Genomic DNA, 11,325 nt, shown 5'->3' on the forward strand with positions numbered 1-11,325 from the left:
TGAGACTAAGAGAGCTGGGGGTAGAGTTTGCTGATAACCCCAAATTCTGTTTCCATGTGTTCCAGCCTGCCCCCGATCAAAACAGAAAGTTGGGCCTAACCCCCTTCTGCCCCCATACCCATGGGTAAGGCTCCAAATGGAAGTGAAATTCGCCCCAGACAGGGTGGTGGGCTGAACGTACATAGGAGGCATCCACAGAGGGAGACCCGAGAGCCAGGGCATGAGCCAAAGGTCACAGCTGAACTCAGCACCCAGCTCCTGCTTTCCTGGCACAACCCAGGTACACAGGGATTTGGAGACCCCGAGCTTGGAGCGTGTACTCATGCTCATGAGACCAAAGCCAAAATCCACAGAGGACTGGAACAGCAGACCCCTCTATGGCCAGGACATGCCGCGTTCTGACCGAATGGCGGAATGGTGGTGCAGTCGCAGGAGTCAGCGGGTCGACCAGCCAGGGCAATGGGGCGGGCACCAGAGGGTTAGCTGCTGGCGCAAGCTCAGTGGCACAGAATAAGTCGGGTTCGCACCAGGAACCAGGGCACGAGGAAAGGGTGGGGACTTGGCCCCCAGGTGCCGAGTGGTGGGCAGCAGCAGCACTGAGCCCTTCTCTGACTCGCGCCCTGCCTCTGACGGCGGTGGTTAGCCAAAGCGAAAACACACAGGTCCACGCCAAGCAGAGGAGTCCCTGGCGTGTCCCCCCGCGGTTGACGGACTATTTAGGAACAGAGTGGGTGAATTCTCTCAGAAGGACTCCCAGCTGCGCCCTGAGCACTGAGAGGCTAGCTCAGGAGGGCTGGTGGTGGTTGTGGTCCTGACTCTGCCACATCCCTGTGACCACACACAAGTCATGGGACATCAAGATCACCGTGCCTCATCCCTACAGCACAGGACATGCGGGCACGAAGGAAGGACGAAGTGCAATGCTGGGCCCAAGAGCCCTCATAAATCCAAAGTCCAACAACCGGGGCGCGGCGGTGGGGAGGTCTTGTAAGAGTCATTGGGCTGCCGTTGTCACATCCAGGAGCAGAAGAAAATGGCAGAGCTCCTTAAAATTTTTAGAAGAACTCTCATTACTGATGACAGATGACACTACACCTGCTGTGTCCCGACCCCATTGTGACCCCATCCCATCCTGACCCCGTCCCAACCCCATCCTGACCCCATCCCGAACCTTTCCTGACCCCATCCTGACCCATTTTTGACCCCATCCCGACCCTTCCCAACCCTGTCCCATCCCAATCCCACCCCGACTCCAATCCATCTTGGGGGGAAAGGTTGCCTCTGTGGCCAAAGAGAAGGGTGGCAGCGGCTGCGAACCAGCCGCTGTCTGGTGCTTCCTCAGAGCCAGACCACAACTCACCCCTCAAGAAGACACAGTTCCGGCAAACAGGAGCTTCCAAGTGAGTAGCAGGCGTGTTAACATAGGATCTCACGGAGTCTTTATGTGTATAGCAGCTCCCTGGGACAGTCACACAGGGGTCCCAGCCTGGGTACCAGGCCAGGAGAAGGCACACTCCTCGTGTCCTGACGCTGGCCTGGAACCCCCATCTGCCTCTTCCCGCATGCGTGGGGGCTGCCCCCTGCCATCAAGGACCCTGTGCCCCCCACAGAGTGGGCAGAGTGCGGCCGGGTCACACAGTCAGGAAGGATGCTTGCTCTTCTTTCCTTGGTGAAATTGGGACAAGCTCAACCTGTAGTTCACAGGAAAATGCACACGTCGACAAAGCTTCATGTACATTTTGAGTTGTTTTCTCTAGAAATCTGTAGAACCTTTGTAACCTGCAAAATTCATCTCATCGTCACTGTGAACATGTTTCTATTAGAGTCAGGTCTTCTCTGAATTTTCTTTCATGGCTCCATTTGATCCATTGATAGTATTATTTAGGAATCCTCTTATTTTGGGAAGTTGTTTATTGATTTTTTTTTTTTTTTTACTAAAATCTGGCATGCGGGAGGGTGGGGAAGATAGGAGAGAGGGAACTTAGAATAGCAGCTTTCAGCCCCATCCTGGTCGGGGACAACCAACGGAAGCAGGCACTCAGGCTCCTTCCCCCGCGATAGAATGAAGGCAGAGGACTTCACAGGCCCATCTCAACTGGGTAGAGGGAGGACTGATGCCGGGGACTGTGCTGACCTGGGGGCAGGTGCGCCGTGATGAGAACAGCGTGTGCAGTCCCACTGTGCCACAGGGCTCTGCTGCGGCCCATCGCTGCCTCTTCACTTCGTCACGTGGAGGTGGTGTTCCAACCCTGCACTCCAAGTGCTGGTGAGTCGTCTGGGGAGGGAAACCCAGATGTCCTCAGGGTGGCAGGCACAGTAAGCTGGGTTGGAGCTCCTCTTCCCAGAGGCTCTGCCCCGTGGCCACCAGGCGTCCTGCTGGCATCCAGGGCGTGAGTCTGTCACTGGTGAACGCTTGGGAGTGTGTGTGAGGTCCCCCGTCAAAGCTGCCTGCTACTGCCCTACCCGGAGTCTCAGCCTTGTGCTCCTGCCCATCCCCAGCCTGTCTCCTCTCCCTGCACACCCTGGACTCCCTGGCCCACCGCCCTCAGCTGCCTTACGTGGCCACGTTGGCTCCCTTTACGCCGCATGGCAGCCGAGAGCCCCACCATCACTGCAGCATTTCCCTTCCGTGGCCGACGTGAGCTGGCAATGCCAAGGGACCAGGGTCTCCGACAGATGCAAGGTGGTAGTGCCCTCAGCCGTGTCTCCTCAGGGCCCTTCCCCAGCAAGGAGACCTGTCCACTCCCCTGGCTGTCGTGGCAGGTGGTGCCTTCATCTCCAGACCTCCTTCCCTCTCTTGGCCTTCCTGGGGCTGCGTTCCTTGGCCCTGGGGACAGGCCAGAGTGCAGGGAGCATGATTATTAGGGAATGAAAATACATCCTCTTAATACTTTCAAATTATCAGTCCCATTGCACAAACATAAATGAAACATGGTCTGTGTCCATGGAAATCCTGCTCCAGTCAAGGAGAGAGATTCACAGCCAGAGAGTCACAACATGTGAGACACACACAGCTCCATCATGGCCCTGCATTCCTCCCACACGTGTGCACATACACACGCACATGTACATCCAGGCCTCACACTCCTGACCACACACGTGCACACACAAACCACACGTGCACAGACACACCCAAGCCCCACACTCCTGACCATGTGCGCACACACGCACATACATACCCAGGGCCTGCACTCTCGACTGCACATACACAAACACACACAGACGCCCTGGACTCATGACCACACATATGCACACACACACACCCAAGCCCCACACTCCTGACCATGCATGCACACAACATGCACACACACACACCCAGGCCCTGTACTCCTGACTGCACACACATGCACACACACACCCAGGCCATGCACTCTTGACTGCACACACCCATGCACACACACCAAGGCCCCATACTCGTAACCGCACACACGGAGGCACGCACACACACACACACGCACACACACACAACAGGTCTCGCAATCCTGACCACAAACACATGCACATGCACGCATAGGCCCTACACTCCGGACAGCACACGGACACACACACACACACCTAGACCCTGCACTCCAGAACACACACACACACAGACACACACATACACTCAGGCCCCGCACTCCTGACCTCACGCACACACATGCACACACACCCAGGTCCTGCACTCCAGACCGCACATGCACACACACCCAGTCCTGGCACTCCTGACCACATGCACCCACACATACACGCACGCATCCCTGGCCATCTACCTTCCTAACTGCCTGCCTTACAGCATCTCCCAGCTTCTATCTTGCATCAGTTATTTGCCTACAGATTTTAGCTTCTAATAAGGAAGGAGCCTCACCTGTTCTGTGGCATGTCCTAGGTTTATTAATTTAAAAGAAACATGCTAAGTCCTTCCTGTGTCCCAAGCTCTGTACCTGAGACCGAAGTTATAAAGATAAATGGAACAGTGAATTCTTAGAAGCTCCCAGTCCAGATAATGTTCAATGCAGAATCCAAGAGGTCTTAGATTAGAAAGAATTATCTTTTATTTCCGCTCGTCCCCTGGTGAAGAGCAGCGTTCCCTCTCCTCGGGAAGGCAGAAGTGATGCTAGAAGTCCCTGCGACTTTGTCGGCAGCAGAAGTCATGGGTATATTCATACCATTTGTTGTTCTCAAAATATCATCTATGCACATCTTTCCTGTGAAATTAGGGCACTCATTAGACCCAGTGGTAAATCTCATTTCTTGATGTGTTAATAAAGACTCACACACGTCATGTCACAGATCAGTTCTTACAAATATTTTAATAACCCTATGTCTCTGCGTTTTATGTTATACGTAAGAATGTTCTGGGGGCACCTGGCTAGCTCATTAGGTGACTGCCTTCAGCTCGGGTCATGATCCTGCAGTCCCAGAATTGAGTCCTGCGTCAGGCTCCCTGTTCAGCAGGGAGTCTGCTTCTCCCTTTGACACTCCCCTTTCTCATGTTCTCTCTCTCTCTCTCAAATAAATAAAAGAAATCTTAAAAAAAAGAAAATTTCTATCAATGGGTCCACCACCTTCAGCAGAACGCCACAGGGAAGGACCCACAGCACAGAAGGATTTAGAATGCCTGGTCTGGTTGGATCGACAGACACACACTAAATAATTACAGCAGCTCAGCAGGCATGGCAGGGGACGTGAGCGTGGCGTTCGGAGGCACCGAGTGCAAGTCTCTGCCCTGCACAGGGAAGTCGGAGGTCTTCCCAGAAGACACAAGGGAGCTGGGACCGGACGAAGTCAGTGCGTATAGCCATAGACCCAGGCAGGGTTCTGAGTACCTCATGTATCATATCTCTGAACCCTCCTATCAGCCCTGGAAAGCAAGCACCTTATCATTCCTCTGACAGAGTAGGACACTGCAGCCCTGAGGGGCTCACTGACTGGCCCCAACGCACACAGCAAAAATGGGCTGATCTCAGGGTTGAAGACAGGTTGTACGCTCTGGTGTTTGGCTTCTCTCGGCCGTGCGTGCTCTGCCCCCAAGATGCAGGAGGCAGTCTCAGGCTGGGGCCCGAGTGGGTGCCCGTGGCTGGTAGGCAGCTGGAGGGTCCCTGCTCTTTGGTGGGGAGGGCAGCTGCTGACTCGAGTCTGGGGAGAGGTGAGGCAGAGTGAGGGTGCTCATTGGTCTGGAGGCCACACCCTGTTCCCCTCCCGCCTCTAAGAAAGGGACCAGTGGCCCCACTCTCCTCTGTGCCACGGGACCCCCACAAGGCGGGGGCAGAGAAAGGAGCTGGACTTGACTCCTGTGGAATGCCACATACAGGTTTTAAGGACAAAATCAAACTCCTAGAAAAAGTGTTAACGAGAAAACACTCTTGTCCACACGAAGGGCAGAAGGAAGCGTGTCAGGGGCTGGTGGTGCTTGGGTGCCGTGCTCGTGCCTGCACGATGGTTCCTGAGTCCTGCCGTGGCCCAGACCGCTGCACCTGCGTACACACAGCCCTTGTGGGTCTCAGCGATAATCACAGATGGTCAGGCAGTCTCCAAGCTGAGAAGCAGCATGTGAAGAACTAGGACACACCACAGGAAGAGAACTATAACCAGTCATAGCCCCAGAGAGAGGAGGAGATAGCAAATCCACACAACAAGAGAACATATCCATGCAACAAGAGCAGAACACTATTCTAGAATAAAACTGATTATATAAAAAAGAAGCGTTCCTAATAATTAAATTACGGCAGATAGAAAAAAACTCGACAAAAAAAAAAAATGGAAAAAAGTTATGGCAATCTCTCAGAAAAGGGAACAAAAAGTCCAAGAGATGGAACGTTGGGGAGAAAAGATAAGAACATTACAGGGTCAGTCTGGGAGTTTCAGTGCCCTGCTGACGTGAAATTCAGGAAGAAGAGGGGACGAAGAGGGGAGTTGTCACAACCGCAGCACAGAAAGGGAGGGGCAGAAGTGAGGGGCACAGCCCCCACGCCTGCTGAGCAAGAGACAGGTAACCAAACAGACCCCCAGACCACGCACGGTACTGGGAAATCTCAGGAAACCAGATATAAAGGGAAAACATGAGGCTTCTGGTGGCAGGAGGGCAGGTACACAGGAAGACTGAGAACCAGAATGACCCCAGATTCCTCAGCAACAGTTCCAGGAGGCAGAACCTCCGGGGCGATTCCTCCAAAACTCTATCAGTCACATTTGAGGTGAGGAGGGAAGACATTCAACAGTCAAATCCCAAAATAGTTACCCCTCAAACCCCCTGATTCTGGGAGCTCCTAAAACATCTGTCCCCACCAAACTCAGGGCTCATCTGAGAAATGGGAAGACAGACTCAGAAAATGGGGAGCCCAACACAGCGGGGCAGAGAGATCACAGCAAACCTGGAGAACAGCCCCTCCAGGCCTGGGCAATGGTTGGTGGGCTCCAGGGGTAACGTCCCCAGGAAAACTGGGAGTGATCGCTCACCCAACTGACTACATTCAGCCACAGAGAGTGGGGCATCAAGACAGAATGAGGGCTCTTCTAGAGACTCAGGGAAGAATTATTATAGAAACACAGAAAATATTGCCAAAGAGAAAATTAAAACAAAACAAAACAAAACAAAACAAAACAAGGTGATGGTTAACTCCTGGGAAAAACACAAATTGTTGGAAAGGAAAGGAAAGGAAATGTCACCCACATACATGGACTCGGTAGTGAACCACACTTACAAAGTCTGCGAAGTGACTACGGTTTGAACAAAACACAAGAGGCAGCTTCCCGAGAGAAGGAAGAACAAGAACCAGGGAAACCATCCTGCCATCCGTGTTAAAAAAAAGGAACACCAAAAACCCCATAGGTAAGGTTTATGCATCAGGAAATGTGGGAGCCAGCAGACAACTCAGAAACACCGAACATTTGGAATGAGCAGTCCATTGGCGGTGGGGAGGGTGGGTGGGAAGGACATGCTGGATGCAGGGTACCCAGGCCCCAGACCTGGAGAGCTGGGCAGACGATGATGCCACCGACGGACATGGGGAGCTTGGGGACAGAAGCACTTTGAAAGAAGAATATACTTCAGTTCAGGTAGGTTGGGGAGGCGGCGGCACAGACCATGGGCAGGTGCAGGGAGAACTCCATGGGGACGGAGGACCCCCCAGGTCTGGGTGGAAGCTGACACCTGGCTGCACTGGCTGGTGCAGGCAGACAGACGGATCAGAAGGAGGAACAACTGGTGAGTGATGCCTGGTGCCCACAGGAGGGGAGTCTCTAGGAAGAGCCATCAAGGGCCACAAAGAGCTCAAGGGCACTGAGAACAGATGACTCCACAGTGTCCGTGGGTTGGCACTCCCACATCCTCCCACGGCAACACCTCCCAGGAGAATTTCGGAGCCGTGGGGGCTGGAAGCACACTGCGGCGGGTCAAAGAGGGAGCTGGAAGTGAGGAAAGAGACTCGGTTCTGTCCCGGGCTGGCCGAGGAGGACCGCTGTGGAGGAACCTGTCCTCACACCCCGTGACTCTTGCCGTTCTGGGACACCAGGAGCTTCAGAAGCCTGAGAGCGGCACATCCGTGGGCCAAGAAATGTGTGGGCCAAACCTCACAGCCCCTAAGGCCCGCCGCCATGACCCTCGCCCAGGGCACACCTGCCCCGGGCGATGGCCCACAAGCCTCCTGCACTAATCATGCTCCCTAAGGAGGACTCCATGGTCTCAACCGGGGCTGTGACATGCTTGTCTGCACCACAATATCATGCATCCCACAAGGAAGAAGGTACAAGAAGCCAGGCAGCCTGTGCTGTCCATCGCTCCCCTTCCCGTGACAGCCCAGCTCTAGGAACTCCACCCTGCCTCTGCAATGGACAGCTCAGGCTCTAGAAACTTCTGGGAGCCTCCAAGGGGCCACTTCAGCCGACGGGGGGAAGCCAAACCTCATGGTGTGGAGCCAGCCAGGGTGCTGGCTGGCTCCATGATCTGCATCACCCTTGCATTGGGGAAGAGGCATGAAGGCACGCGGGTGCAGAGAAGGCCTTCTGGAGGTGAGCGAGGGACTGGGAAGCTTACTCCTTCAAACCCTCACTCACCCACAGGCCTAACGATGGCTCTGCTCTCCCAGGAGGTGGGCCCTCCAGGGGCTCTAGCAGGAAGACCTCCCCACAGGAGGTACACAAGGCCGGCTGTGACCTACAGGTGCTTGGGGAGGGAGAGCACAAGTGAGGCAGGCCTACCTTGGGAGAGACTCCCCTGCAGGAGACTTGCTTAAATTTCCTGTCTCAGAAATGCAGAAGGACCCCAGACAAAGACGCGCAACCTCCTCCATCTGACTCCCGTGCGCAAGGCAGCCTTCTGATGGCTGCGCGTCGGTGCCTTCTGCTCTAGGAGAAGGAATGAAAGCAGCACTGATGGCAAAGATACCCGGGTTTGATGCACACAGTCCTCATCTCACAGCCAGCCACAATACGGTAACTCGCAGAGATGCTGCTGTCAGTCTATACACCCAGGGGTACCTACAAGAACCACAGCCGCACTGGGCCTGCCTGGCCCCCGTCACAGGGTCGTGTCGCCCTCCCCATCCCCGGCTACCTCCGGAACCCGCCACGCAGAGCCAGATGCCTGTCGGGTACTTGACAGGCCATGGCCTCCGCCGCAATTAGCAAGCTGGATCGTGATTCAGCATCAGGTGCCAACAGCCTCCACCGGAGTGGAGCAGATGCTTAAAAATAGCAGAGCTGTGGCTGTATCCACCAGTGGGGGGCTGTTAGCCCCCAGCCAAGACCAACCTCCCCAGCCCCCCAGAGCAGTGAGCGGGGTTCCCATCAATCCCCCCAAAAATCCAGGGAACCCTGGCAGTGAGCGGGGTTCCCGTCAAGCTCCCCAAGAATGCCAGAGTCTCCTGAGCAATGAGTTCACAGGACATGAGCTGTGCAGCTGGGATTTGGAGATGGGCTCCAGGCTCTCTCCCTGAGTCCCACCTCGGCCCAGGGAGCCATTGGTGAATTCCCGGTCTTTAGTCTTCTCTCTGGGCCACAAACACTGATCACAATTACTGCTTCCCAGAAGAAGACTAGAAATCCGCCTACACAGCGCCAACGTGTCCCCCCACCTGTCCCTCCGTCCTCATTCTCATATACCTGCTGGGCTGTTCTACCTGTCAGAACCCAGATGTCTTGGGACCAAATTCACCATCTTCCTAAAATGAACTCTTCTCCCCGACTTTCCATTCCACATACGGACGCTCGTCACGAGAACTCCGACTGCCGTTCCTCCCTTGCTTCATGGCATCTTTTTGGCTTCCTGTCCCCTCTGCCCCAGCCACCGGTGTCCAACACAGCCAGACCATTTTCCAGAGCAGCTCTTCCCAGCCTCGGGCCCAGGGCTGAGCTGGGCTGCGCGCCTCCGCGTGGTTCCGCCCAGTGCATGGGCCGGGGTCAGCGGCACCTTTAGTGTCTGCCCTCTGGACGCCAATCCCAGTCACGGCAACCGCTGTGTCTCAGACAGCGTCCAACACCTGAGGACAGATATGCTGTAAAGCATGGCTCAAACATGCTGCTCCTTTCAGGGCCCCGTAACGGCTCGCCGACGGCTCCCCGAGAGTTCTTGGGAAGGAAACAGTGTTCAGGGTATTATGCTTCTGGTTCGTCATTTCCTTCCTCTGGGGTTTTGGGCTTAACCGCCCTCAGGCTGGCAAGTCCCTCAAAGGCTCTGGGGCTGAGTGCCCCAGCAGGGAGGCTGTGGGGCCACGGGCCAGGGTGGGACCCCAGCCTCACCACCCTAGCCCGCCTGTCTCCCAGTACTGCAGTTTGAGGGCTTGAAAGTGGAGATGAACACAGTACCTGAGTCACAGGGTTAAACGAATTAATATGTGGACAGCACGTAAACCATGCATAAAGCAGCCAACCACTACACGCTGGCCTATGGCCACCATGTCACCATCGTCATGCTCACCATCCTGGCAATGCTTCGTGTCTCTTACCTACATGTCTCCAAAACACACTCGCAGTTCAGGCCAGAGTGAGGCCCCCCCAAGCAGCACCAAGCCTCACACTTTGTTCAGGGACAGCGCTGCCTTGGTCCCCTGCCCTCCACCTGTGTTTCTACTCCTGGACCCCACGGTGCTGCCTGCACTCAACACAGACATTCCCCACACCCTCAGAAAGGGACCTGCCATGCCAGCTGTGGGCAGCTGACTGCCAGTGCCCCATAACCCAGCCTCCGGGGGCTGGACACTCAGGCCCCAGGGGACAGACCTGGCACAGGGACAGATGAGGACACATGGGGCAGACGGATCCTCCACGGGGTCAAGAACAGCTGCATAGTAAAGTCTGCAAGAAAGTACCAGCTTATCCAAGTACCCCCCAACCATGAATGTGTCCAAGGGAAATTTAAGGGAGGACAGAGTTGCTCATGAATGCACAAAGTCTAATACCCAAGATGTGAGGGAAAGCACCTGCCCAAGGCAGGCTAAAGAGGATTTGTGGAGAATGAGAAGCACAGGAGGTACGGATGGCTCGCAGCCGCGGAGCTCGCATGCTGGCCCAGACACCGCTGTAAGTGCTTTTCCACATGTGACCTCGTCTAAGCCAGAGAACCCCTGGGAGGTGGCCACCGTTACAGCCCCCACCTATCTGCAGGAAGGCAAGTGACATCACAGGGAAGCCCTCAGGGAGAGGAAATCAGGGTCCCCATCCTGGCTCCACTGCCAGCCTGCTGGGAGACGCACAGTCCACCTGCTCAGCAGTGATTAATCTGCCCTCCGAGGTCCCTGCAGCATGGGTGCGTGTCCAGGGCCCACGCTGGGTAGGCCACGGGTCTGAACGACCAAGACATTTACTATGTTTCTAATAGCCATCATGGGAAACAAAAACAAAAACACAGTTTCTCCTATGCCATGAAGCTATCCGTTTATAATAGCAGATAATTACACTTACAAAGCCCATAATACTTCAATGTGTCGTAATGACGTGCTGAATTACAGAGATAACTAAGACAGAAGCATCATTTTTGTCATTTATTGGAGTATTTCTCACTCTACCCCCATTTTGACGGGGGGAGAAATAAAGATGACTCTTTCCCACATGTGACTTTCCAGACAACGCAGGCCTTGGGTCCTGCCTGTTGTTCATCTCTGACTCCCAACCTGGCTGGCCCAGAGCCTCGCACATCAGAACGATTCAGAATATTCTTGCTCAGCAAATGATCGCTGCCTCTTCGAGGCTTACTTATTGTTTTACTATTTAGAGTGAAACGGCTGGACAGCAGTCTTTCTAAATTGCGGCGCGTGCCACAGCCAGGGGAGCGAGGGGTTTAACCGCAGGGCGACTCCAAAGGCTCCTGCCCATCCCGGTGAGCCCGACCTCTCCACCCAAAGGTCCCCAGCA

Source organism: Mustela nivalis (assembly GCF_964662115.1).
Source record: "Mustela nivalis genome assembly, contig: HAP1_SCAFFOLD_700, whole genome shotgun sequence".
NCBI lineage: Eukaryota > Metazoa > Chordata > Mammalia > Carnivora > Mustelidae > Mustela > Mustela nivalis.